Here is a 26,538-nt window from a genome sequence, read left to right as displayed (position 1 = left end):
GATGTAATTTGTGCACATTTTTGGCATACATCTTTAAATGTGGAATAAGATTTTTCTTATGTTACTCACTGTGGAATGCAAATCTGTCTTCATCTACTTCATTTAACTTTCTTGTGTTGTTTTTACCCAGATGTAGTTTTAGACAGCTGTTTGATACATAATAATAATATTATTATATAAATAATAACAATAATAAATCATAAACACACTCAGAGAGCGGATACCTCTGCCAAGACCCTGGGGTCACTCAATCAGTAACATCTTGTGCACGGACAGAAAATAATACTTTACAAACTCCTGGATTTGAATCCTGGTCCAGCTCACCACCAACATGTAATCATTTGTTCTTTGTGACAACTTTAACATATCCTGAAAATTTCATGAAAATCCATGCAAAACGTTTTGAATAATCTTCTGCACAGACAAACAAACCAAAGCTAGCAAAAAAAATTGTGGATGTAACTGCGTATGTATTTGTGGTAAAATGGCTCTGCCACTTCTCAGCAGGCATGTATTGATTTTGTGATGTTGTGGTCAGTTCTGCATGATTGTGCTCAGGATGTAATTTCCACATGGAGCACAATGCATCTCTCCTATAGACCCATCACTTTAACTAAGATCTGATAGTGAGAAAGCACTTTGTTCTTAAATTAACACATTTCAGTTTCACAGAGTTCTGATGTATGTATCCAGAATGCTGTTTAGAAACAGTGGTCAGATCAAATAAAATGTCTGGATGTCTGGTGGTGGTGGATTTTCTGGACTTACCGGTGTTCTTAAAAACCACCAGTGGCTCAAACAATTCATAGAAAACTGCTATGACTTATTTTGTTCTTCTCATTACTTAGTATGGTTTGTCTAGTCATCTTATTCATATAACATGAAAATGCTAGGGGTAAAATATTTGATTTCAAAAGATCATAACTTCTAAACTACTATAGGTAAACAAGCACACATTTCAAATAATAGAAAAATTTATGGAATCATTTGCCCTCTGCACAGTAAATCTCAACTCCTGCTTTCTTCGAATTTTAGTTTATTTAGTTAGTGATTTATTTTGAAATGAAATATTTTCCAATATGTCATTCATAAATAATATATGACAGTAGTTGTTTAATAGTTTAAAGAGTTTTATGTCATACTTTTACTACAGGATAAAATTGAGTTGTAAAACGGAAAGTTTTCTCAAAACACTTAAGCTTTGCTTGAGATGCCTTCTTCCCATTTTTGTGTGAATAATGTTATTTATCAAGGCAGTATTGGGTGTTGAAGTCAACCTGCTGCTGTTACACCTCTGAGCTATCAACCAAGGTACGCATAGTTTCAGAGCTGGTTCACTGATAATGTGTCTTCAAGTAATTCATCTCGAGTGAGCAGCATTGTTTCTCAAAAGCTCATTGTTTCTGCTGCTAAAAACACTCCATACATTTTATGGTTCTGCACCTTCATTTGTGTAATTTCACAGCATACTGGGCTATAGTTGGCTCTGTTTAACATTTATGAATGACAGCTTAAAGAAAGGCTTGCCAAACTGTGCAACCGTTTTGCAAAAATACATTTTTTATTCTGAATTCTGCTTTTGTTGTTTGTGCAGAACCCAATTTTGCCCAAAAGAAGGATACAATTAGTTACAAATGCAAAGCCAGCAAGTTAACATGGCGACTGGTGGGGTCCGAGATGGTGTGGAGGTAGGGTAGCCAACTTGGGACCAGAACGTTGTGGTTCAAATCCCAGTTATGCCCACACCATGGTGTCCTTGAGCAAGACACGTAATCTCTAATTGCTCCGTGGACACTTTCATAGCTGCCCACTGCTCCACCTGGGTGTATCTCACGTGTGATGGGTTAAATGCAGAGAACTAATATCATATGGGAACATACAATAATAACAACATATAGCACTTACTTAAAAATGTATCTAAAAAGAATGTGGATATAGAAATGAACATTCATTTTTTTAATAACTTTTTTTTTTTAGAATTTTATAAATTATATACAAAAAAATGCTATTCTCTCTTTTTAAACCCCCCAGATATTTACAATGTTCAGAAGAATGTGTGAACTTTGTATATCAATCTCTTCGTGATGTGAAATATGTATAAGAAAAACTCAGTTGGTCAGTTTGCAACACACTTTTTTAAAAATTTTATGTGTAAAAATGTGTGAGCCTAAGTAAGCAAATGAAAACAAATAAGCTAGTAAAAGAAAAGAAGAAATCTGAATATACTTGTAAGAGGGAAAGCGGAAAGTAGTGATGTACAGTTGAGTGATGTGCAGAGGTGTGTTAGAAGTGACATGCTGATATAGTCACGTTTCCCCCCCCCCCCCCCCCCGAAGAGCAGCAGCTACATTCACTCCGCCCATCTTTCGGACGACTGCACAAACATATTCTCGATGTATCTTGGTACAATGATAATAAAGCTTATTCTGATTCTGATTTTGAATATGGCGCTTCAAATTGGGCCAGCTTTATAACTGTATCTCCTTTCTTGCAATACGATTTGGACAAATGTTTGTTAGCTTGCATTTTCCCTTATTGGTAAACTTATTCAAACAGGCAGATCGAATAAAAACTATTTGTAAAGTTTCTTCTTAAGAAAATGCATCTTTAATGGCCTAATAGAAAAGTTAAGATCAGTAACATACTTTACTGAAATCCCCCAATGCCACCACTAGGGGTTGAACGAGTATATAATTTTTAAACTCGACATTAACATAATAAAACCCGAGTAGAACTCGAGTATTTGATGACGTCATAGATCTCAAGATACAAAAATAAATAAATAAAACCGCAAAAAAAAGGTAATTATTTACAAAAAAAAAAGACCAACAAAACATTGGGAGCGTATATTATGCTCCTACCATGTATCACACTGCAAATAAGTCACAGGAACAACTAAACTAGTTATTATTATTAAACTGCAAACGTGAAGAAACGTGCAGCACGTCAAAAACAAAACTTAAACTGAAACTGGTTCTGGTTCGGTGGATTAGACCCGGTGTTACACCATACTCTATGACCTGCAACAGTGCAACACCGCCCCCTACGGTCATACGGTGGTCAAATAATATGACGTCACTACGGATACTCGATGTTACATTTTTAACCTCGATAGATGTCCTAGCAATCGATGTGTAGATTACTCGAGTACTTTGTTAATGCCCTAGCCACCACCATCTCTTTGTGTTTTATATTATTATTAACAATATGCTGCAGCCCAATTTTTAACTGGTACAGGCAAAAGAGAGCACATTACTCCAGTTCTAGCCTCACTTCACTGGCTCCCAGTTCACTTTTAGATTCATTTCAAAATCCTTCTGTATGTTTATAAATCTCTGAACAGTTCTGCCCACTCTTATCTCACTGATCTGCTGCAGCCATATGTCCCACTGCGCTCTGTGAGGTCAACAGACCAGATGGTTTTACTGGGTTCAGAAACTCATTTTAAGCTCAGAGGTGACAGGGCTTTCTCTGCTGCAGGTCCAGAACTGTGGAATGACACCACAGCATGCCAGGCAGGCTCCCTCTCTCACTGTTTTTGTCTCATTTAAAAACTCACTTTTATTCCCTGGAGATTGTGTGAATTGATCTTAACTTGTCTGTATTCTATAATGTTAGTCATTTAGTTCTTATCTTTACCTCTGTGGATCTATATTTTTATCCCATGTCCTTTGCTTGTTTTGTTTTGCTGTACAGCACTTCTGTTAGCCTTGTTGCTGTTTTAAGTGCTTTGTAAATAAATTTGTATGGTATGTTATTATTATTATATTAAACACAAACACTGTTCATTGTTTTCAGGTATTGAGCTAAAATGTAGTGTGGTAGTAGCTGAAAGTTGTTTAAAAAAAACATCCTTTAAGAATGACCACATTGTGCAAGATCTCAAAATTATTGTGACATCTCACATAACAGAATTGTCAAAGTTTGACCAAAACAACAATAACTTTGTAATTTCTTAGTTTGAAACTCTGACATGAAAGGTGTTGCATTCTTTCAAGGAAGACCTGCATATGCGCTGCTTTGTGTAAACGATGTCCACTTATCTCTAAAGGTAAAATAAAGTAGTAAAATCCAGAGTGAATTCAAAGTAATGTGTTGAATAAAAACCTGCATGTTCAGTAAATCTGCACTGGTGGAAAACCCTGGACTGTAAAGCCTAAAAGGACACAGTGGACTTTAATAAACTTTAACAGAGGATATTTTCTTGACCTCTGTCTTTTCTGTATGTGAGAAGGGCGACAGGAAACATACTCCACTTCCTGAAACTTGTAGATAAAGCTCAGATTTATCTTTTATCTTTTGTTTTAATTATTTATTTCTCTCCAGTGGTTCACATTGGTACACGACTGTCACCACTGGCCCATCTGTCTTCCTTCCAGTGGCATTCTCAACTATTAAATACAGCCGGCCCGGAGATTCACACAGAAACACACGATGGGCGGTAATGGCATTTTCACTATAACAGGAGCACAGTTGTAGACATCTTTTCTTGCTCGCCCCCTTTGTCTTATCTTTCTTTCCTCCTTTTCAAGATGTCTGCAGAAGCTTTTCTGCATATAAAAGCAGTTTCCTCTTCAATTTGCCAAACACACACCTGTCAACACAAGTAAAACGCTACTAGAACTGATTGAGTGCATCCTCAATGGCCACTGCCATTCCACTTCCTGTGCCTGCATGTCAGCTGAATATGTGTCTGTGTATGTTTGTGCAGAAAGACTGTGTGCATGTCATAAATTATGACAGACGAGCTGTCTGATAAGAATTTGTTTCTATTAGTTGATCACCGCGTTAAGAAAGGTAGCTGATGAAACAAAAACAACCAGAATGTGGCAAGCTGAGCAGAAGCTTTTTTGTTCAAGTTAAAGTTGTGTTTCTTTGTCATACACAAGGTTGTCACAAGGTTAACCGTACAATGAAATGCTCAGGATGATAAGAACCGATTTGACTCGCTAAAAAGTTAAAGAACAAACAAAACAAGAACTACTAAAGCATGCAGTAAAGGTACAAAATAAAGAACCAAAAAGTGACAAAATAATTATAATATTTACAAGGTCCTAAAGAGAAAATAGTAAACAACAACATGGTAGATAATAACGGTGCAGCAGGATGAACTTGTATGAATAAGTATTTCAATGTAGTAAATCTAAAATGCACATTATATAATATATATACACATACATACATACATATAAATAAAATGTAGTGAGTAACATTGAGATTGAATTATGATGTTAAGGTAGACACACATAGATACTGTATCATACATGATGCAGCCACATAGTGCAGCAGCAATAAACATACTGTTTGTCTGTTTGTTTTTAAACAGATGGAAAAAAATTTAGCACAATTTTAAGCTCAAAACAATTTACATGAGTAATTTTACATTGATTAGACTACAATTTACGATCAATTTACTAATTGGATTTTTGTGACAGAATAATGTTCAAGAACTTCTTTTTGACATTAGTGTCAAACAAGTTCCCATTCCATTGCATTATTATCAAGCATCAATGGTCACAATAACCTAACCTAATTTGGAAATCTTACCAACATTAGGGCATTCCAAAGGCCACCAAATTTCATATAAATATTCAAATAAACAGCTACTACTCTATTTTACTTTAAAAATGTGGCCATTATAAAAATGTGTTTGAAACTGACAATGTGTATAGTACTTGTGATAAGTAACGGATTACGAATGACTGAACCAAACAAAAGAGAAAACCAAAAGTGATTGGATTTCCAAGTATCTAAACTACCCTACATCCTAAATAAATGTAGTACACCTTTCATGCCTTTATTTTATAACTATTACATATTTTGTCTGCATACAGTATTATTTTCCTGTGTATGCTGTTAATAAAGTTTAGATTAATCCCCAGCATCATGATTCTTAGACTGCTAGACTTAAACCCACCCCCATCAACCTGTGCATGGATAAAGGGCTTCCTAACAAACAGACCAGAGTCATGTTTCAGGGTTTCTGACAGAGAAGGGCAGGAGTGAACCCAGTAGTGCAGGGAAAAGTCAGGACTCAAGGATTACAAAAATAAAGACTCTTTAAAAATTATAAATTAAAGGGCTGACGAGGCAGCAACTTACAAAATATATTCGGGACAGGATCAGACTGGCAGAACAAGACAGGGTAGACCCAATGACGACACGACAAAGGACAAGACTCACAGACAGACTATATACACATACAGGACAGGACATAATTACAAACAGCTGGGACCAGACAAAGGTGAAATCAATCAGGATAAATAAGACACACCAGGGTGCACAGACAGAGAACGCCCACAAGATGGCGCCATCCCTACACATTGATGTTTGTCTGCCATTGCTCCCCAACCATCACAGTGCACTGGTGCATCAAGGCTGTGTGTTTAGTCCACTTCTGTACACACTCATTTACATTACAATTGTAATGTACAATCAATTACATTCAACTGCACCACATCCCACTCCATTAACATCCTTTAAAAGTTTGCTGATGACTCCATTGTGGTTCTGCTCATATCAGTGGGTGGACAAGATGCAAAACAGAGAGCAACTGGAAGAGAGGAGCCTAACTAACAATCGCCTGCTCAGTACCCTAACAACTAAGGAGCTCATCACAAACTTGTGGGCTTTTCAAGCGTCATATCAGACGTCATAAATGATATAATAAGAGGGATTTTATCCTTGTTCTTTAAATTAAATTCATTATCATCTACTTTTCAAATACACAAAGTCTATATAATCTGAAATGTAAGAAAAAAAAATGCCTGCATAAATGCTGCATACAAAACGTCTGCAGTTTGAACTCTCCAGACATTCAGAGACTGTTGTTTTCCGTGTATTTTGCGTTCGTGTGTGATGTTGGCATGTTCCTGTTGGCTGAATGAGCTCTGCAGGACGGCCTGCAGACAACAAGCAGGTTTCAGAACAGTGCATGCTGACATTCTTTCTCCTGAGCTCTTCTATGCAAAATATCCCTCCTGCGCTCATTTTCCTAATTTTTCAGTCCAAACAGTCCTTGTTTCCTCAAGCTAAGTTGCTCTGTTGGGATCTATTTTGCTCTTACATTGACTCATGATTATACTTTTTATAAGTTTACATACACTTGCTTTTATCTCTAACTACTATATATTCTTCCCAGTTTGCATTTCTCTTCACAAGTTTTACCAAAGCAGCATTCCTTTGAATATTAGAAAATTTCAAATTGACTGACTAGACCCCAAAAAACAAAAAGATTTGAAAACGAAAATAATGTAAAAAAGTCATTGGTTTCTAAAATTGTCTTCAACATAGAAAGCAACTTATTTATTTGACATGTTGCACTTACATATAGCCACATCTCCAATTTTACAAGCATGATATCACTTCAGTAATATTATAAAGCAGCACAGGTGTGGAGAAAAACATGTCTTAAGGCAAACAAATTCACAGAAAATTTAATAAAAACATCCATTCATCCATTTTATTTACCTGCTTCCTCCTTTCCAGGTCACGGGGGGTCATACCAAAACCCATTTATGTATAATTAGACAACTCAGCTAATAGTAATCAGCATACCAAAAAGATGGAGTTATACTTAGTTTGGCCTCTGTTTGTTGAAAATTCAGTTTTCAAACATCAACTTCTTCGCTCTTTCAACATTTCTGTAGACCAGCCACCCTTTGCAACAACTTATTTTGTCCATAACTCATGAGGCAGTTTAACAGCTGCATTGTTTGGATTAGAGCCAGTTGCTGCTAATTATAGTACATCATTCACATGACGTTATGGAAAAGCCTAATAATATATTCTATATCAAAATGGCATCCCATGAAAGAATGCATAATAGAGCCAGCCTTTCATGCCAATATTTTTTAAAAAGAAGGTTCAAAATGAATATTTGTCCATTTCCCTCATGTCTTTTTTCTTCATTTTAAATTCCTTTAATATGGCCTGTCCCAGAATAGATTGCCTTGTCTCCTCCTGCTATCTTGGTGACAAATATTAACCCTCTCAATGCAGGTCTCCTGCTATCTGTAAGGATGGTACCTCTATGTCTTGTCAATTTCCCTGTGTCTGTACTCCTAGTAATTACCCTGATCAGTTCCACCTGCGTGTCCTCCATGTGTTTGTAATTTGTCTCGTCAAGTCTATGTGTATAATCCCTGGTCTGTGTCTCAGTCTTTGTCGGTGCATAGTCTGGTATCCTCCTGTGTCCCTCGCATTTCCTGACCCGTACGTGTTTGCTGCCTCGTTTGCTGTTTATTTGTTATTATTAAAGTGTTTTCTTATTTTACGTCCTGGCCTCTGTGTCTTGTTTGCACATGAGTTTGTTCCTGTTCAGCTCAGCCTGAAAATCTTGACACAATCTGACCTTAGTCCAATCAGTATGTATCAGGTTTTACAGGAACTGCCACAGCCATTTACTTTTTGCACCTTTAAATGCTTAATATTGCACTTATCTTGTGTGATAACACAACCCACAAGCACTGAAATGGTGCTACTATAAGAACACACATTCAAGCACATGTGCAAAAAACCCCTTAAACGCTTAATTTGTTCTCCTTCTTCACTGTCACCCCCCAGTTCTGAAGTGTCACTTGGTGAGTTTTAGTTCAACCCATCCCAGTTGCCTTTCAACTTCCTTATGACTTTTTCCTGAAAAGGCTAGGTGGCAAAATAAATAAACAAATAAATATGAAAAAATCTTGCAATCTGAGAAAAAAGGAGGGAATAAACGCAAAAACAAAAGCAGCTAGTTGAAACTGCTTGTCAAATGTATCACAAGTGTTTTCACACAAACAGTACAGACATGGACATTAAAGCTGGCTGTGTTTCACCTCTTTGAATCCAAACCATCAGACACAGACAGGTCATGATATCAGGACAGTTGATTTATTTTTATGGTGACACAGTTGGCGGAGTTGGCTTTACAGCGAGAAGGTCACAGGTTCGCCTCTTGGCCTTTCTGGGTGGAGTTTGCATGCTGTTCCCAAGCATGCATGGGTTTTCTTGTGGTACTCCGGTTTCCTCCCACAGACCAGACACATGAATGTTAGGTTAAATTGTAACTCTAAATTTGTCCCTAGTAGTGAGTGAAAGAGTGAATGTTTTCTTATCTCATTTGTTTCTGTGCGGCCCTGTGATGAACCAGAGACCTGTCCAGGGTGTACCTCACCTCTCGCACAGTGATAGTTGGATATGGGTACCAGTGAACACCGCAACCCGAAAAGGAAGAAGCAGATAAAAGATGATGGATGGATGGATGGATGTGTGCCTTGTCCAGGATGTACTCCACCTCTCACATAATGAGTGCTGGAGATGGACACCAGCTTCACCGTGACCCAGACGTGAGAAAAGCAGTAAAATAGACATGTATGGATCTCTAAGCAAGGCAGAAACGGAGAGCAACAGATGGTTAGGGATTGTACGAAGAACAGAGAGTGGGTGTGGAATCTGTCCCACATACTGTGCAGAGATACTTAAGTCAAACTAACGGATGGGAATACAGAGCTCCCTAGAATAGAAAGATAAAAGTGCCAAATGGACAGATCAGTAGGCAACAGAACCACCAGACCCCTCGGATCATATAGGCAAATTACTCACAAGTTTCTCACAAGTCTTTCTTTAAAGGACCACTTTCTTGTTTTTCTGCTACGCTGTCCTCCTCTCATTAAGCATCAGAGGCTTCAAAGGTCACAGCGATGGGCAAGCAAACAAATGCAAAATGTCAAGACTCTTGCCAATGATGACTTAATGATGCAAGATTGCACAACTAAAATCCTTAATTTTAGCTTTTGGTATGATCAAAAGATTTGATCTAATATAAGAAATGACTAAGAGGATTATTGTGAGCTCAGTGGATTAGATTGTTTTTGTGTCTTTGCTGCTCATATTTTTAGCCTCTCTCTAGAAGTGGCAGAATAATTATAAGTAAAACAAATGTGATAATTAAGTGCAAAAACTATTGAGGTCTGCTTAGATTTTTAGTAAAAATACTGCGAAGGGGAAAAAAAGAACACAGCAAATGAAAGGTCAGTGCGACTGAAGAGCCCTGACAAAAGATGGGTTTTATAATTCCACTGAAGACAGTAGCTTTGAAACTGTGATATTTCTTTCCAAAATCCCCCTTGACTTTTTTATTTGACCTTCACAGTTTGCTACAGTTTACCTTAGTGACCTACAGTTGTTAATAAACAAGTTCTAGGCAGGAAGTGTTGGTAGAGTCTGGCTTTCAAAGACTACACCTTAATTAATAGTGTGAATGCTTATAAAGCATTCACACTATTGAGATCCATTTTTCTTCTGTACGTTCCCTTTGGATTAGTAAACTCAGTACAGCACTTGAGTACGGAGATTGCGCTTTTGCAAGACCAACCTAAAGAAGTTTCTTTCAACATGTCCATTAATTCTCAATCAGGTCATCTGGACAGTTTCTTTTTTTTTATATATATAGAGACATTTCGCCCTCTATCCGGAGGGCTTCATCAGTCTGAGGAGTTCCAGCAAACTGTTTCCCCACCAAGCAGTAAACTCCTTAAGTGGACCAACCAGTTTGCTGGGGCTAATGCCCCTTTTCCACTGTGACGGCACGGATCGAGTCAGCTCGGCTCAGCTCAGATCAGCTGGTTACAGATCACATTTCCATTGTGACCGTTGTGACTGGTTCTGTAGGTGGGTTCAGATTCCAACTCGCCTTACCACCTGGTGGTGATTAAATATGGTTTGGTAAAACATGCTGTGTGTGTGTTTCAGATGATTCTCCAGCAAAATATTCGCAGCAGACCTACAGTCTGTTTACGTCCAGCTCTGGAGCAACAGTGTGCCATTAAAGATGAAAGAGGCTGTTACCTTCCATCGATGTATCGTTTTAGTATAGATGTTGACAATAAAGATGTATTAAAAATATCTTGACTTTTGTTATGACACTTTAGTTATTTACCAAACACTGTAGACGGAAAATCTGGAATTAGCTCATAATCATGACTTGAATTTGAAACAACTTTCATATACAGGGTGAGAATTTATTTTCAAGTGTCTGGTAAATTAAAAAGAATACAGATTATTAAAATGATCAAATTAAACAATACATATACATATAAATCCTGCTAATGAACTTTTAATGAACTTTAGTTTACCATTAAGATAGTTCTGTGACGAGTTAAACTCAAAGCAGTCTGCTCCTCAGATAAATAATGTTAAATTATTATTTTTAAATATGAATGTTTCTGTTAACTTATTTTATATATGAATATTTCTGTTCAGTGCCCTGAGATGACTTCTGTTATGATATGGCGCTATATAAATAAACTGAATTGAATTAAATCTCTGATGAACCAATTTTACTAAAACATCTATATTTAATTTTTTGTAATTTTTTTTTTCATCATTTGATGTATTTGCTCTTGTGTTTACTTTTATTGTTCAATTTAGATATGTGGGGTTTGTTTTTGTACAGATTATTTTATTTTAGTGATTTAAAGTGTAATTCTTGTTTTGTGATTTGTACATCTGTGGCTTAGAATAAAGTTGAACCAAAGGCTCTTCTTTAAACATGTTTGAGGGGAATATTTCTGAGAGATCCAACAATTTTGTCTTTTTGTGATTTTTCAGCTGAGTTAACTTTAACAGGCTATTTATGAAAGTCAAAGTGAAAACAGGATTTCAGGATAAAGCTGGCACCGTTTATTTAGTTTTAATCTTCACTGATAAAAAAACAACATTATTTTTTATGCATAAAATGTTTTAAAACAAAAAAATTTCCGCCCTCCGTCACAGTCCTTCCATCTGCCAGGGCTCGGAATCCAGCCTTTGTGAAGCACCCGAGGCCGGGGCCTGGACCACGGCCTCGCGTGCTTCACCAGGCAGCAGCTCATATGATCCTCCGCACTCACTCTAAATTTTGTTTGTCGTTCACCAAACACAAAAAATGCCTGAATTTCAGCATTATACCACAGAGCCCGAGCCAGCAGCACAGAGGATCTTCCACAGTAACAGGCAGAGCTCGGAGCTGGGGAAATGACGCCCTAAGCGGGCTCAAAAGCTCCGGGGAGACTGGCGGAGCTCCATCTTGCTCGCTCTGAATTTTGTTGTTGGCCAAGCACAAAAAACACATGGACTTCAGCATTAGAACAGTGTGTCATCATAATTGTTTATAAAATATTACAAATAGGTCCAGCCGGGATGAAGATCAGTTCCTCCAAATCTGAGGCCATGGTCTTGAGCTGTTAAAGGATAGAGTGCCCTCTCTGGGTCAGGGAGGAGGTCCTGCTCCAAGTGGAGGAGTTCAAGTATCTTGGGGTCTTGTTCACAAATGAGGGAAAAATGGAGCGTGAGATCGATAGGTGGATAGGTGCAGCATCTGCAGTGAAGCGGGCGCTGTACAGGTCTGTCGTGGTGAAGAGAGAGCTGAGTCAAAAGGCGAAGCTCTCAATTTACTGATTTATCTACGTTCCCACCCTCATCTATGGTCATGAGCTTTGGGTTATGACCGAAAGAACGAGATCTCTGATACAAGTGGCCAAAATGAGTTTTCTCCGCAGGGTGTCTGGGCTCTCCCTTAGCGATAGGGTGAGAAGCTCGATCAACCGGGAGGGACTCGGAGTAGAGCCGCTGCTTCTCCACGTCGAGAGGAGCCACTTGAGGTGGCTCGGGCATCTGGTTAGGATGCCTTCTGGACGCCTCCCTGGTGAGGTGTTCCGGACATGTCCCATCTGGAGGAGACCCAGATGAAGACCCAGGACACACTGGAGGGACTTGTTTCTCGGCTGGCCTGAGAACGCCTCGGGATTCCCCCGGAGGAGCTGGCCCAAGTGGCTAGGGAGAGGGAAGTCTTGGCCTCCCTACTTAAACTGCTACCCCCGCGACCCAACCCTAGATAAGTGGAAGAAAATGGATGGAAGGTCCAGCCGCTGCTCTAAGTTCGAGTAAACGCAAATGGCGGATCGGTGAAAAGTTTCTGAGAGCTCCAGTGACTCCTCCCCCTGACCAATCAGTGACCGACAGTGTTTCTGATGGCTCGGCTCGCTTGGACCCCCTTGAGAAGAAGGGCCAAAATATGGGGGCTGAGCAGGTACGAAATACTAATGGAAAAGATCTCAAAAACGGGCAAGTAGCCACAGCCAAAGTGGTTCAAGGCAACAAAGTTCATGCTCAATCATCCTGGATGATTGAGCATGAACTTTGTTGTTCTTTCAACATGCTTGTCAAGGCCAATGAGACACAGAAGGCATGGTCTCATTTCCTTAATCTTTTTGCACTTCATCTCGCTTTAACCTGCAGGTCCCTTGCATGTGACTTAACTATCCAACTGGAGCTTGTTTCCTGTCCAGCGCATCGCCACAAGGTCTGATCCTGCTTATTGCTTGTTTAGTCTGGTAACTTGAAACATTTATTTACCTTGTTAAGCACAGCTAATGGTTGTTATTTGTTATGCTGTCTAGCCTGTTTAGTTTTCTAACTGACAAAGATCGCTCATCTTTGTTTAGGTTTGCTAATGTGGAGGCGCATAAGAGCAACACAGATAACTTATAACCTGTTTAGCTTGGTAACTGGCAAATACAGTTGTCTTATTGAGCATGAACTTTGGTGGACAATTTATCATCCTAACATGGTGCCATAGAAGAGAAAGAAAAGACTCATGACCTCTAACAAAGCTAGCAAGGTGGGAAGCCCTGATTCACCCCCATGTTTGAGTGCATGCAGATTTTTCCTGCACAAATCTAGTCCAGTGAGTCTCAGCAAGCAGTGTTGATCTTCAGCAGCACAACTAAAAAAAATCTACCGTGCCCAGGGTCTCACGGTGCATGCCCTTATGGCCTCCATGCTGCAGGCATACTAAGCCAAAAAGCAACAGGAGTTGCAGGAGGCACTGCAGACCAGAGAAAGCTCCAATGGGCTTTTGGACCAGGTCTGCAGGATGGCTAATTTTATCCTTCGGCTGTTCAGCACTGCAGCCATCGCTCTTGGAAGAGGCATGGCGGAAGCAGTTGTGACTCATCCTCATGGAGCTGCCAGAGAGAGATCTCATGCCACTGCAGCTAAGAAGTGCAGCAGACTTTATAAATGTTTAATTAGGTAAAAATGGCACAATTCGCAATTCATATGTATTTATTTATTCATTTAGTTATCCACATTTCAGTTAAGGTAAGCATGGTGTGAGCAGAGGTTTGTATGTTGGTTCTGCTCATTCTCTGGCTTCCTGAGTCATGGTTGTGACCATGCAGCAAGTGAACCAAATGCTGTGAGGATACTGAGGCTCAGGCATCACAAACAAACAACAACAACAAAAAACACTACAACATTGTTTTTTTTTTTTTTCAAAGTTAAGGCATGGCATAGAAAATAAGTTATTGCCTAGAAATCAAACAACCTTTGTTCAAATCCCACCTCAGATCAAAAACTGAGTAGGTATGTGGAATTGTACATAATAGACTAAGGTACTGCTCTCAAGACACTGTTTGTGTGTAAGAAAATATGAAATATTTGAAACAGAATATTTTTAAAATGAATTACAAATTTAGAAGCTCAGATTTTATATCTTTATTCTACCTCCCATCATGTCAGTGTGGGTGAGTGACATAAAACTGGGGCAAGCAGAGAGAATAGGAGAGACTCATCTGGCTCAGGTCTGATTTACACATCATGTGCTTGAAGAAGCTTTCAAGATCTTACAGCCAAACTCCATGCTTTTTATTACTCTCCTAATTTATCTCTCATCCTGTGCTACCAACTTTTTGTCATTTGCTCATCTTCTGCCTCAACTCTGTTTCAGCAGGATTGATTTAAAAAAAAAAAGAGAAAATTAACTGTCTCATTGACTGACCTAATTAGCATGATTAGGAACACGTGTGCATCAAGCCTCAGCCACAAAAAAGGCTAGTCTTTAAGCATATTTTGTCTCTGCTTGGGGCACAGGTTAAGTTCTTGAACCAGCCAACCTGAGTTCAAACCCTGCCTTAACAACATCACAAAATGAACATGGAAAAAGCAAATCATCTTCAGGTGAAGGTGGACAGGACAACATTCAGCAGCATTATGTCGCATTATATTCATCTAATTAAACATAGCACTAATATTAAGTTTGCACTGAAGCTGTGTTAAACAGCAGATAGCTGTCAGCACATTGAAGATTTTAATTACTTAATATTTTCATGCTTTTCTCAGATAGAGGTCTGTCAATTCACTAATTACTGTATACTGTATGTGCCTTTATTTCTCTTATTTTGTATATATTAGATAGTTAAGTTTGTCAATATATAACTGGGGAGTGGTGGCGCAAAGTTTAGAGAAGGTGAGCCTGTGATCCGGAGGTCGCAGAATTGAATTCCCATACCAACAATTTATGTGGGAAAGGTGAATGACTCACATCTGCCTCCACCCTCATCTGCCCCACACTGGGCCCTTTAGCAACCTCTTAAACCCTCATCTGCTTCATGGGTGCTTTGGCAGCAGCTCACAGTTTCACACTTGATGATCTGTGGTTGCGTCCAGACGGGTATGCGTCATAAAAACGACTGCCAAGTCCTAGTACGAGTGCGCTCACTATGACAGCCCTGAAAAGGTGAGCAGCGAAGGGATAACTATAAAAATGCAACCTAGTAGGCTCTTGTAGTATGACATATCCTGAGATATATTCATACAGTTAAACGGGTTCTTTCATTTTTCTGGACTGTGTAACATACGTGCAGTGAATTTAATAAAATGTGGACGTGAGACGTTAATTATCTTTGACTCACCAAGCGAGTGGGTCATTTATTAACAGAATCAAGTTTAACACATCACACATTTACATTAATTGGCAAGAATTGGAAAATAACGACATAATTAATCAGCTTTACAACCAGGAAAACCATACGGCCATGATTTTCCGTTGCTACACCACAGACATTTCTGAAAACATCTGGATTAATTTTCTAGCAGATAGGAGAGTTTAAAGATGGAAAGATGAAGTTTATCTGAGAGAGATGTGTGAGGGAATTTGTCTGTTTTAACCAGAACAGCACGCTCCTTCTTTTCCAGCTTGGGCCAACGGTACGCTTGGTCGAAATAGAACTTTTACCTTGCAGATGATAGCTTCAGCATCGGTGTAGAGCTCTCCTTTCAACTCTTTCAGCGTCTCCGTGAGGACAGCTCGAACCTCGAGAGTCGTGTGAGGTTATCCAAACAGAAGTTATAATTCCCAAAATCGTCTCTGGTTCAGCTTGATTCTAATTCAGCAGCATCCTGAATGCCCGCGTTCTGCATTCAGGAACTCCCAAACTCTCTGCATCTGAATTCCAAAACTTTCTGCTTGAACTGCTGCTCCATCTTCAAGACTGAGCTTACAGCAGCTTCAAGACTGAGCTTAACTCTCTGAGCTGAACTCTTCTGAGCTGAACTCCAAAAACTCTGAACTCTAAAAACTCTGAACTCCCCTGTTGAACTGGGAAGTGCCACATTTAAATGGGCTCTACTTCCGGTTCATTTGAGAGCTTTTGATTGGTCGATGGACCAGAACAGAGGTGTGTTTTGTGATGTAAGGTGTTATTAAAAGTCAAGGAAAAGATTCAGATTGTTTAAGAACAGACAGAAAGATATCATGGAAAACCAGACTTCGTGGAGCCACTCACCAAGTATCTCGCTGTAAAAGTTAAACATGACATTTCTTTTCAGTAAACTTTCAGTTGACCGAAACCCGAACTTTGACACACTTACAAATTTGCTCACTTCAAAGCAGACGATCAAGAAATTGAATCATTACTCTGTAACGTGCTCTAACTTGATTTCACTTTGAATTGAGGAATAAGAATCATTACTACTGTTTAAGTAAATAGAAATGATTAGTTCACTTCAACATGTAGACATTGTTTGAACCAAAACACTTTGATTATCAAAACATTTGTAAAATAGTAATGATCATAGAGAATTGACTTTTTCCACTTGATTAATTCAAGAAAGAAAGTCTCAGGATGGGTTAACCTGTATTTCTGGATTCAAATCAATGAAATGACAGTTTCAGTCCCATATGGTCAGTTTTGACATCAGGCCTAGTCCACTACACTCTGAACCACATTATTGTCAAAAACAATAATGTGGTTCAAGTGTCTGAATGTCTATTTTTATAGAAAAATCAGTCAGCCTGTTGAAGTCCTGTTTGTTGCTAACTGACAACCTCTGTGTGACATGGCCATGTGTGAACCTTCATACAGCGTGGGTAACTGACATCTGATTACAAAATGTATTGGGATATGCAGTTCATTACCAGATGTAAACTGATGTCTCAGAGCACCTCATTAGAAACATATATGTAACATATTTATAACAACAAACCTGAACAACCTCTGAGACTAAAGCATGTAACACAGTTTTTAGTTAACAGATGCTGTTCACATGGAAAACTTGACACGGAAAAATACATGATCAAAACAAAAGACAGAACGTTTCATCACAAAGAAACAGTCCAGAGGACCTGACTTAACTTTGTTGGATTTTTCTACCTGGAATATTGAGTAATTCGGATATTTTATCAAAACTGTTAGCTCTGAGCTTTTGTGCATACCGGGTATTATCAGCATTGCACTTCAACTTGAAATATTAACTGTTACTTCAGACAGCAACAATAGTCACTCTCCAGTCCATTGAACTCAGTTAAGTGTAACCAGAACTCACCAGAACCGGCAGTCTGAAGCAGGAGGAAGACCAGTAAGAGTCCACAAGCAGGCAGCTGGCCCTGCATCCTGCTGCACCTGGAGACAGACATGAATAGACACAGGTGGACGTGTGAGAACACAAAGGAAATCATTTATTTGCTCTTGTGAAGATATTCAAGTATACACACTCGAATGAGTCGCTGATATAAAGATTTTTTCTTTTTGTTTTTTCTTGGTATTGCTCACTCTGGACATTTGGGTGTAAAGTGATGATTTATTCTTCATTTTCATTTGCTGTTTCACAGTGAGGGTGCCGACTGTCCTCTGAAGGCCTTGAAGATTAGGAATAAAAATTATAAGGGCTTTAACAAACATAAAACAGACTTAATGTGACCGTTGTGGTAATTTTCTTTCTCAAGTACAATAAGGAATGGAGTAACATGGTTAATTCAAAGAAAAGTGCTATGCATGATGGAATGTAAGACTTTTTTTTCAGCGTCTGTATTTAGCTATTTGCTTTTGTCAAAGATTATGAAACGCATTGGAAAAAATTGATTTAGATTGTTTTAGATGACAAACCTTTGGAATATTCCATTCTTGTTATCCATTCTTTCCTAAACTACTTGACTTACATGTTTTTGGACTAAGATAAAGTCAACATTGTTCAATCTAAAATCTGCAAACATCAAGATGTTCTAACAAAAATTTAAAACAGATTTGTTCTATTAATAGCTCTTAAGAAATTGCATTTCTGATAAAGAGGCTGGCCAAATTAGTTTTAAAGACAAAGCCAACAGGGAGAAAAATGACTAAAGCCAATTAGACCCACCTTTGACATGATGGATTATATTACTGAAACGTGCTGAGCAGAGGAAAATCAAAGTTGGGTTGATGTTGTTATATTAAAAACAGAATAATATCTCTGGGAGTTGGGTTGATAGAGGCTGTCTGAAAAGTCTATCCAGACAGAGAATATATATTTTTAAGAAACAACGTTGGGCTTTTATTCAAGTCTCACAAAGACGCTCTAGCACTTTTATTCTTCGTTGGACATGCCTAAAAACAAAAACAAAAAAAAAAACACTGATGAAACTTTCTCTGAATCATCACAAACTGGGAAACATTTTGTGGTTAGGATTTTTCACAACTTTTTAGCGTTATCCACTGAGAGCTGAAAGATATCAAAGAGCAAAGAAATGAAGAGAAAAAGTTGAAGTAATTACCAATTATGCATCTAGTTTTATTTTATTTTACTCTTTGTTTACACATGGCTATTGCCGAATAATGTGTGTGTGTCACAAACACCAGCCGATGGAGACAAAATGAAGTGTGTCAGCTCTCGCTGTTTGCCCTGAATGTAAATAATGAACACGGTGTCTCTGGAGATACAACAGACCGAGGGAGGCCTGAGGGCAGCAGAGGAGCTGTGAGGGTAGGAGGAGGAATTAGTGGCTGGTGGGAAGATGGTGAACATTACAGCCTGTGTTGCAGCAGCACTGGCCTCTTTGACTTAAATCTAAAAGAAACTGCCAAGGACAAAAAAAAAAACACTGACCTCAAACCACTGAGCTGCAGCTGAACAGAGTTTGTGGGTTGCATGGAAGGAACTTGTTTTATACAGAAAAAACATTCACAAGGAAAAATATGAGCATGAGTAACAGAAAAATGTACCAGTAACTGAAATATCCTGATGTATGCTCAATAATCCAGGTAATTGAAATATTGTTGTATCACTAAAAATGGTCAGGACTGGATCCTTTTTTGTTTCCAGAAAATATAATAAAGTTTCATTTGTTTGTTACTTTTTAAAGAGCAATGAATTTAAAAAAGTGTGTGGTTAAGGGAGCAAAATAGGAACTGACAGTTTTCCAAAGATTTTAAATTAATTATTAAATAACAATGTCTCTACGTTATAAGCAAGGTTTTTGCATGCATTTTATTTTGCATACTTTTGAAGAACAAAAAAAAAGCCTTTTTGTTAAGATATATTCCTCAAGGTTTCTGGCTTGAGTTGTGAGGGTTGTTAATTGTTTATTCAACACTTTATCCCAGTGTTGTCCCAACAGTTATGGGCTCCTTTATTCACCTGCTCAGAACTCTGTCCAAGCAGGAGAAACATTCCCCCAATTTCTAAGTTAGTGATGTCACTCAAAAACAACAAATAATAAAAACAGTGGATGGGGAATTATTTATTACTAACCTTTATTTAACCAGGCAAATCCCATTGAAATCACAGATCTCTTTTGCAAGGGAGGCCTGGGCCTGAAGGCAGTTAACATGCATGTTTTTGTACTGTGGGAGAAAACTGGAGTACCTGGAGGAAACCCACGCAAGCACAAGAAGAACATGCCATCTCCACACAGAAAAACCCCAGGTTCAACTGGGGATTGAACCCAGGACCTTCTTGCTGTGAGACAACAGTGCTAACCACTGCACCATCATGCTGCCTAACTTCTGGAATATAACAGAACACCTCCAGTCTAATCAAGAAAGCACATCAAAGTACTTCCTTGGGCGGCTGAGGCGAGCTGGACTGGGAAGCTCAGTCCTCACCTTCTACAGGTGTGCAGTGGAGAGCATCCTGTGCTCCATCATCAATGTGTGGCATGGAGGCTGCACAGCTGCATAAAGAAAAGCTTTGCAGAGAGTGGTGAAGGCTGCACAGAAGACTGTTGGAGTCAGCCTCCCCACGATCACAGACATCTACACCTCCAGATACAGGAAGAGGGCCACCTGCATCATGAAGGACCCCATTCACACAGCACACAATTTTTTTGCCCCGCTCCCCTCAGGAAGGAGGTTGTGAAGCATTAAGTGTAGAACCACTAGATTGAGGAACAGCTTCTACCCTGAGGCTGTTAGACTCATGAATCTCTAACCAGAATAATCACTGTAATGTCACTTTAATTTGAGATATGACACTTTGTGCTGCTGATTACCCATGCTGCTAATTTCTTACCCAAAATATGCCATATTCATACCCATCTACTCACAACAGACTCATATAGCATGAAGCTGCACTGCTCTAACAATGACCCCTGACCCTTATTCATCTTCCAGACTCACCATGAATCCTGTTCTTTAAAGTCACATTTGACTTCAATAATGTCTGATGTTTCTCCACACATTTCTTGTCCTTGGATACAGAGTCAGCTACAGTATGACTAATGTTTATCTTATTTCTTCCTATGTTTCTAAGAAAGAAAAAATAAATCATTAATGAAGTTTGTTTTATTTGATGAACAAGTGTGAACATGAATAATTTTGATTGTTGTTTTCAATCATTATAATAAAATCATGTGAAATATTACAATGTGAATAACATATTTCTCTGTTCTGTTTTTCAGAAAGTGATTATTCCTTTAGAGACACCTGCCGTGAGTAGTCTGGGGATTGAACCTGGGACTTTTGGGTCCCAAGCCGGATGGTGTAGAGGCAGGGCATCCGGCTTGGGATCTGAAAGTCCCAGGTTCAATCCCCAGTCACTGCATACCGTGTGGTGTCTTTGGGCAGCACACCTCATCCCCAAAATGCCCCCTGGGTGCTTTCAATAGCTGCCCACTACACCACCTGGTGGTGGATGGGTTAAATGCAGAGGCTAATTTCGCCATTTTATGGAAACATTTTGTGATGACAGTATTATTATTATTATTTGAGCTGGAAGCTGTTTGCTTCAGAGGGCAGTCACAATGTCCCTGAGAGTAGTCAAAATAATCTTGAGCAGAGAGCTGGTGTTTTTCACAAAGTCTCTTTGTGTAAAATGCAGTTCGCCTTGGACCCCCGAACTGAGCAGTTCGTCTCCGGCCCTGAACTGGAAGACTGTCCGGCTTTGGACCCAATCCTGGTGGTTGTGCTAAGGTCCATTCATTCAATTCCTGAGCAGATAATCATGTCACTTAAACTACAATTGTTAGAGGTTTAACTAACTGCAGAAGATGAAGCCTTGTCTCACTGCAAGACTCACATTCCTGGCTTGAAGTCCAAACTGGCAGAAGGTGCCAATGGACGGTGCACCTTCTCATTAGCTGTTGCCCTCACAGACCCCTGAAGCTGTCACAGTGACAGTCAGCTACCTTGGACAGTTCCCGGCAAGTCCTCCTCATGGTGTCCCTGGTCTGATCCACCAGAGAACCTTAGCTACTCCCACTCCCTCCAGTTTCTTGTCTTCTCCAGGTGTGTCATTGTCTGTCCTTAGTGTTTCTTTTAATTCAGTGTCATTGTTATGTCCTTGTTCTGTGCATTTTGCTTTTTATGCCATTTATGTTTAATTCCTTCAAGTTTTTCTTTGAGCTTTTCTAGTGAGTGATTTTGCTGCCACATCAGTCTTTTTTTTTTTTTTTCTTGTTAATAAATTAAGTTTTTGTTTTTCTCTTTCAAGCCTTATTTGAGACTTTGGCTCTGCGTCGTGTTCAAACCATCTCACCAAACATGAAAAAATGCACAGAAACAAGAAGAACCCAGCAGACCCATTGCAATTGACTTTTTAACATGAGACTCTTTTTGTAAATGCAACTTTTTAAGATGCAATAAGCAGAAGTTTGTTTTGGACAGTCAACTGTAAAATATCATGAGAACTTTTTTGTACATCTGTTGAGGTCAGCTTCACTAATAATTTATCAGCCATATTTCATTCAATACATTTTAGCTCAATACTTCCACCACATATAGAAAAAAAAACAGTATATCTGATAAAAGTAAGAAAAACAAATCTATAAAACAAAATACATTTCATTTAATTATTTGACTTTTATTTTGTAAACCTCACTTTTTTTTTTTGCTGTCTCCTCTCCAGTGTCTGCCACTGTCTCTTCCTCTGACCTGATCTAATCTTTTTTAAGTGCTGCCCTTTGCCTTTGTCCAATGAAAGAATACTGTTTTACTTCCTGATTGGAATATTATTGTAAAAAATGGCAGATCCAGTGACTAAACTCAGACAAAGCTGAAGCAGAACAAAAAGTTGACTGATGTGAAATTGCTCAATTGATTTGCTTTAGTAAAAGACCAAAAATTAAAGTCCTGGCATTCCTTGACAGATCTTAATTTTATTTCTAACTACAGGCTAATAAATAAATTACAACGTATGTCCAAAATGTTAGTAAAGGTTGTTAAGAAGCGGTCCTGTCTGGTTTTTAATCCTTTTTTCCTTTCTTTTTTAAATCCTTTTTATTTGTTTATCAAGACTTGAACATGTTTTTGTTCTTAAAGGCTGAGCTCTGTTGTGCTTTAAGGCCCTATTTACACAGACACTGTGGGGGGAAACAGTTTTTTCGTATGTTAATTAGAGGAAAAGATCTGCGTTGACACAGACGAATGTAGTGTTTACATGTGTAGTATGACATATGCAGGATATATTCATACATTTCACGAGTTCTTCATTTTTCTGACTGTGTAAATGTCGTGCATTGAGTTTAACAGAAATGTAACGAGAGACGTTATTTATCTTTGACCCATCAAAATGAATGCGGTCATTTATTTGCAGAATCAAAGTTTAACATCAAACATTTACATTAATTTGGCAAAATATGAAAACAATAACATGGCTAGTTTCACAGAGAGTGGGCACAATACGGCGATTGTCCTCACTTCTCAGCAGAACAGCAGACATCAATCACACGGCGGTGATTGAGAACTTTGCTTCAGATATTTCTAAAATATCTGTAATGATTTTAGGAGAAAGGAGAGTTTAAGATGGAAAATGGAGATTTATCTTACAGAGAGATGTGTGAGGGAATTAATCTGTTTGACCAGAAACGTGCACGCTCCTTCAGTTCTCAGCTTGGTCACGGTACGCTTGGTCGAAGTAGAACTTTTACCTGGTTGATGATAGATCAGCGTCGGTATAGAATCCTTCCTTTGACTCTTTCAGCGTCTCCGTTGAGAACAGCTAAAATACTTTGAGAGTCGTGCGAGGTTATCCAAACAGAAGTTATAATTCCCAAAATCGTCCCTGCATTCTGGATTCCAATAGAAGCATTCTGGACGCCTGCGTTAGCATCCAAGAACTCTGAACTCTTTAACTCTCTTCAGAGAGTTAAAGTCTGGAACTCTTCTCCAGGAAAAAACTTTCAAGCTCTGAAAACTCCCATGTTGAACTCTTTCTAGAGCGCACCACCTAGAGTTGAACTGGGAAGTTGCCACATTTAAATGGGTCGACTTCCGGTTCATTTGAGAGCTTTCTAATTGGTGGATAGACCAGAAAAGAGGTGTGGTTTGTGATGTAAGGCGTTATCAAAGTCAAGGACAGAGATTAAGTTTGTTTAAAACAGACAGAAAGATTATTGGAGAAAACCAGACTTCGTGGAGTCAAACTCTCCTGTATCTTCTGTAAAAGTTAAACATGACATTTCTTTTTCAGTAAACTTTTAGTTGACCGAAACTTGAACCTTAACACACTTACAAATTTGCTCATTGAAGACAGAAAAATCAAGAAATGCATATTACCCTGATTTCTTCTTTGAATGAGGAATAAAAATCATTACTTTCTGTTTATGTAAATAAAAATGAGTAGTTCTCTTCACAAGCTGTAAACATTGTTTGAACTAACACAATTTGATTATCAAAACATTTGTAAAGTAGTAATGATCATAGAGAATTGTCTTTTCTACTTGATTAATTCAAGAAAGAAAGTCTCAGGATGGGTCAAACTGTATTTCTGGATGCAGATCAATGAAATAACAGTTTCTGTCCCACAAGGTTCTTAAGGTCAAGTGTTTTGACCTCAGGCTTAGTTTGACATCAGGTTAGGTTCACTACACATGCATCCGGAGGAACACCCCCCCCCACCCCCACCCCAACCCCCGCCTCACTAAATCCGCTGTAGTTACCATGCCGGGTCATTAGTTGGCGCTGTGAATTTTGTACATTCACTTGATGCGCATGCGTGCTGCCTCGGCACGCTCCTTTCCTCTGTGCTAAAGCTCAGCTAACAACAACTTAATAACAAGTTAAAGCTGGATTTTGGATACGTGTCAACAGATTTGACGCCAAGCGGGACCGCTTCATCTTACTGCTCCACACCGGTCGTTGAGTGGACTAGAACCGAGTCGACGATGATGATGTCGGACTTTACTCCGTGATAATCAGTAGCTGATTTACAGCAGGTAAATCAACGTTCTTAATGTTTGCTTGTGTTTACTTCGATCACACAACAACCAACTGAGTTTTTATTTTTCCTGAAAGAAGAAGAAGAAGCTGTCCGGCCACCAGGCGGACCGGTTCTGAACGAGGCTCGGCCCAGGTGCAGTGCAGGAGGACGTCGAAGAGAGAGATGTTGGGTGAACTATTTATTTATAATTCCCCTCAGTTCTTTTTTCCAGTCCATTCAATGTTTTAAGCTGCATTAATCAGAGTGAGCAGCACAGTGGCACAACTGGTAGAGCTGCGGCCTCTCAGCGAGCAGGTCCCTGGTTCAAATCCCGGTCTTGGGGCCTTTCTGGGTGGAGTTTGCATGTTCTCTCCATGCATGCGTGGGTTTTCTCCGGGTACTCCGGTTTTCTCCCACAGACCGAAAACATGCATGTTAGGTTGATTGGAAACTAAATTGTCCCTAGGTGTGAGTGAGAGAGTGAATGGTTGTTTGTCTCGTTTGTCTCTATGTGTCCCTGTGATGGACTGGAGACCCGTCCAGGGTGTACCCCGCCCCTCACACAATGATTGCTGGACATGGGCACCGGCAACCCTCGTGACCCAAAATAGAAGAAGCAGGTAAAAGATAATGGATTGATGGATGGATAATCAGAGTGACAGCCTGAACGAGCCAGATGAACAACGTGGGACCAGTACCCAGGATGAAAACAGAGCAGAGTCCAGTTCATTAATGCAGTTTACAGTTAACTTGTTTTTAATAGTGTGTTCAGTTTAATTATCAGTGTTTGTGTGACGTACAGTTTGTGGTGTTGAATAAATAAATAAAAAATTAAACCTGTCTTCATTTTAAACTTATTAACATGCAATATGTTTCACATTATTTTAATCACAGAATTTGAATTACATTATGTCCAGATAGCTTCATTATATATCTCACACTTAACATAAATACTAATTATTATTATTAAACTTATTATTTAACACATTTAAGTATGTTATAGTGCAGTGCAACGTGTGCGCCTGCCTCGACAGACTCGTTCTATAAACAGTAATATTAGAACTGGATCAGACTGTGTCTCTTTCAACACAGATGTCGGTCACAGCAGCTACATTCTGACGTAGATTAACTACGAGATTAAAAATATATTCCATAAGTCGTAGTTCAGAAAGCACTGTGTCTGCCGCCATGTTGATAGAAATGCCATCTGTCTGCACATGCATGTGAGCATGTAGTTTACCATAAAGCTTCAGCGGGAGATGTTTACATTATCAACGGGGGTCAGTGAAAAACCTCCACTCTGGAAGGTGGGTTCAGAAAACTCCGGATTCAGAGAGGGGGGGGGCACTGGTGTCATGTAAATGATCAGCAGAACTGCAGAGACAAAAGAGCGGATTCACTCAAAATACGTGGCGTGTAAACGCCCCCTAAGTCTGAAATGTCCTTTTAGTACTCATGGGGAAATACTGTATTCCTTTTCATTGACACCTATTGCTTATGGTGTACCTCAAGAGTCCATTCCGGGCCCTATTTTGTTTCTTTTTATATGCTGTCATTGAGATCCATATTCAGAAAGTATTATGTTATGCTGATGGCATCCAAATAAATGTCCTTTTTAAATAGGATGTCTCCTTCCCATTGCAGCCTCTGTTTAATAACAGTCTTCAAGATGTCTAAGACTGGCTAACTCATAATTGTCTGACCCTGACAAAAACAAGACTAAAATGGTTGTATTCAAAAATTGTACTCCTCTCAATGGGTTAACAAATATTTTTGGTTCTCTTGCTCCTAATTGTTCCTCCACTGTCAAAAATCTTGGAATGGTTTAGATAGATTTTTAAAATT

Source organism: Nematolebias whitei, chromosome 3, assembly GCF_014905685.2.
Source record: "Nematolebias whitei isolate Nwh7 chromosome 3, NemWhi1, whole genome shotgun sequence".
Lineage (NCBI taxonomy): Eukaryota > Metazoa > Chordata > Actinopteri > Cyprinodontiformes > Rivulidae > Nematolebias > Nematolebias whitei.
The sequence above is the reverse complement of the archived record's forward strand: the minus strand, read 5'-3'. Positions refer to the sequence as shown.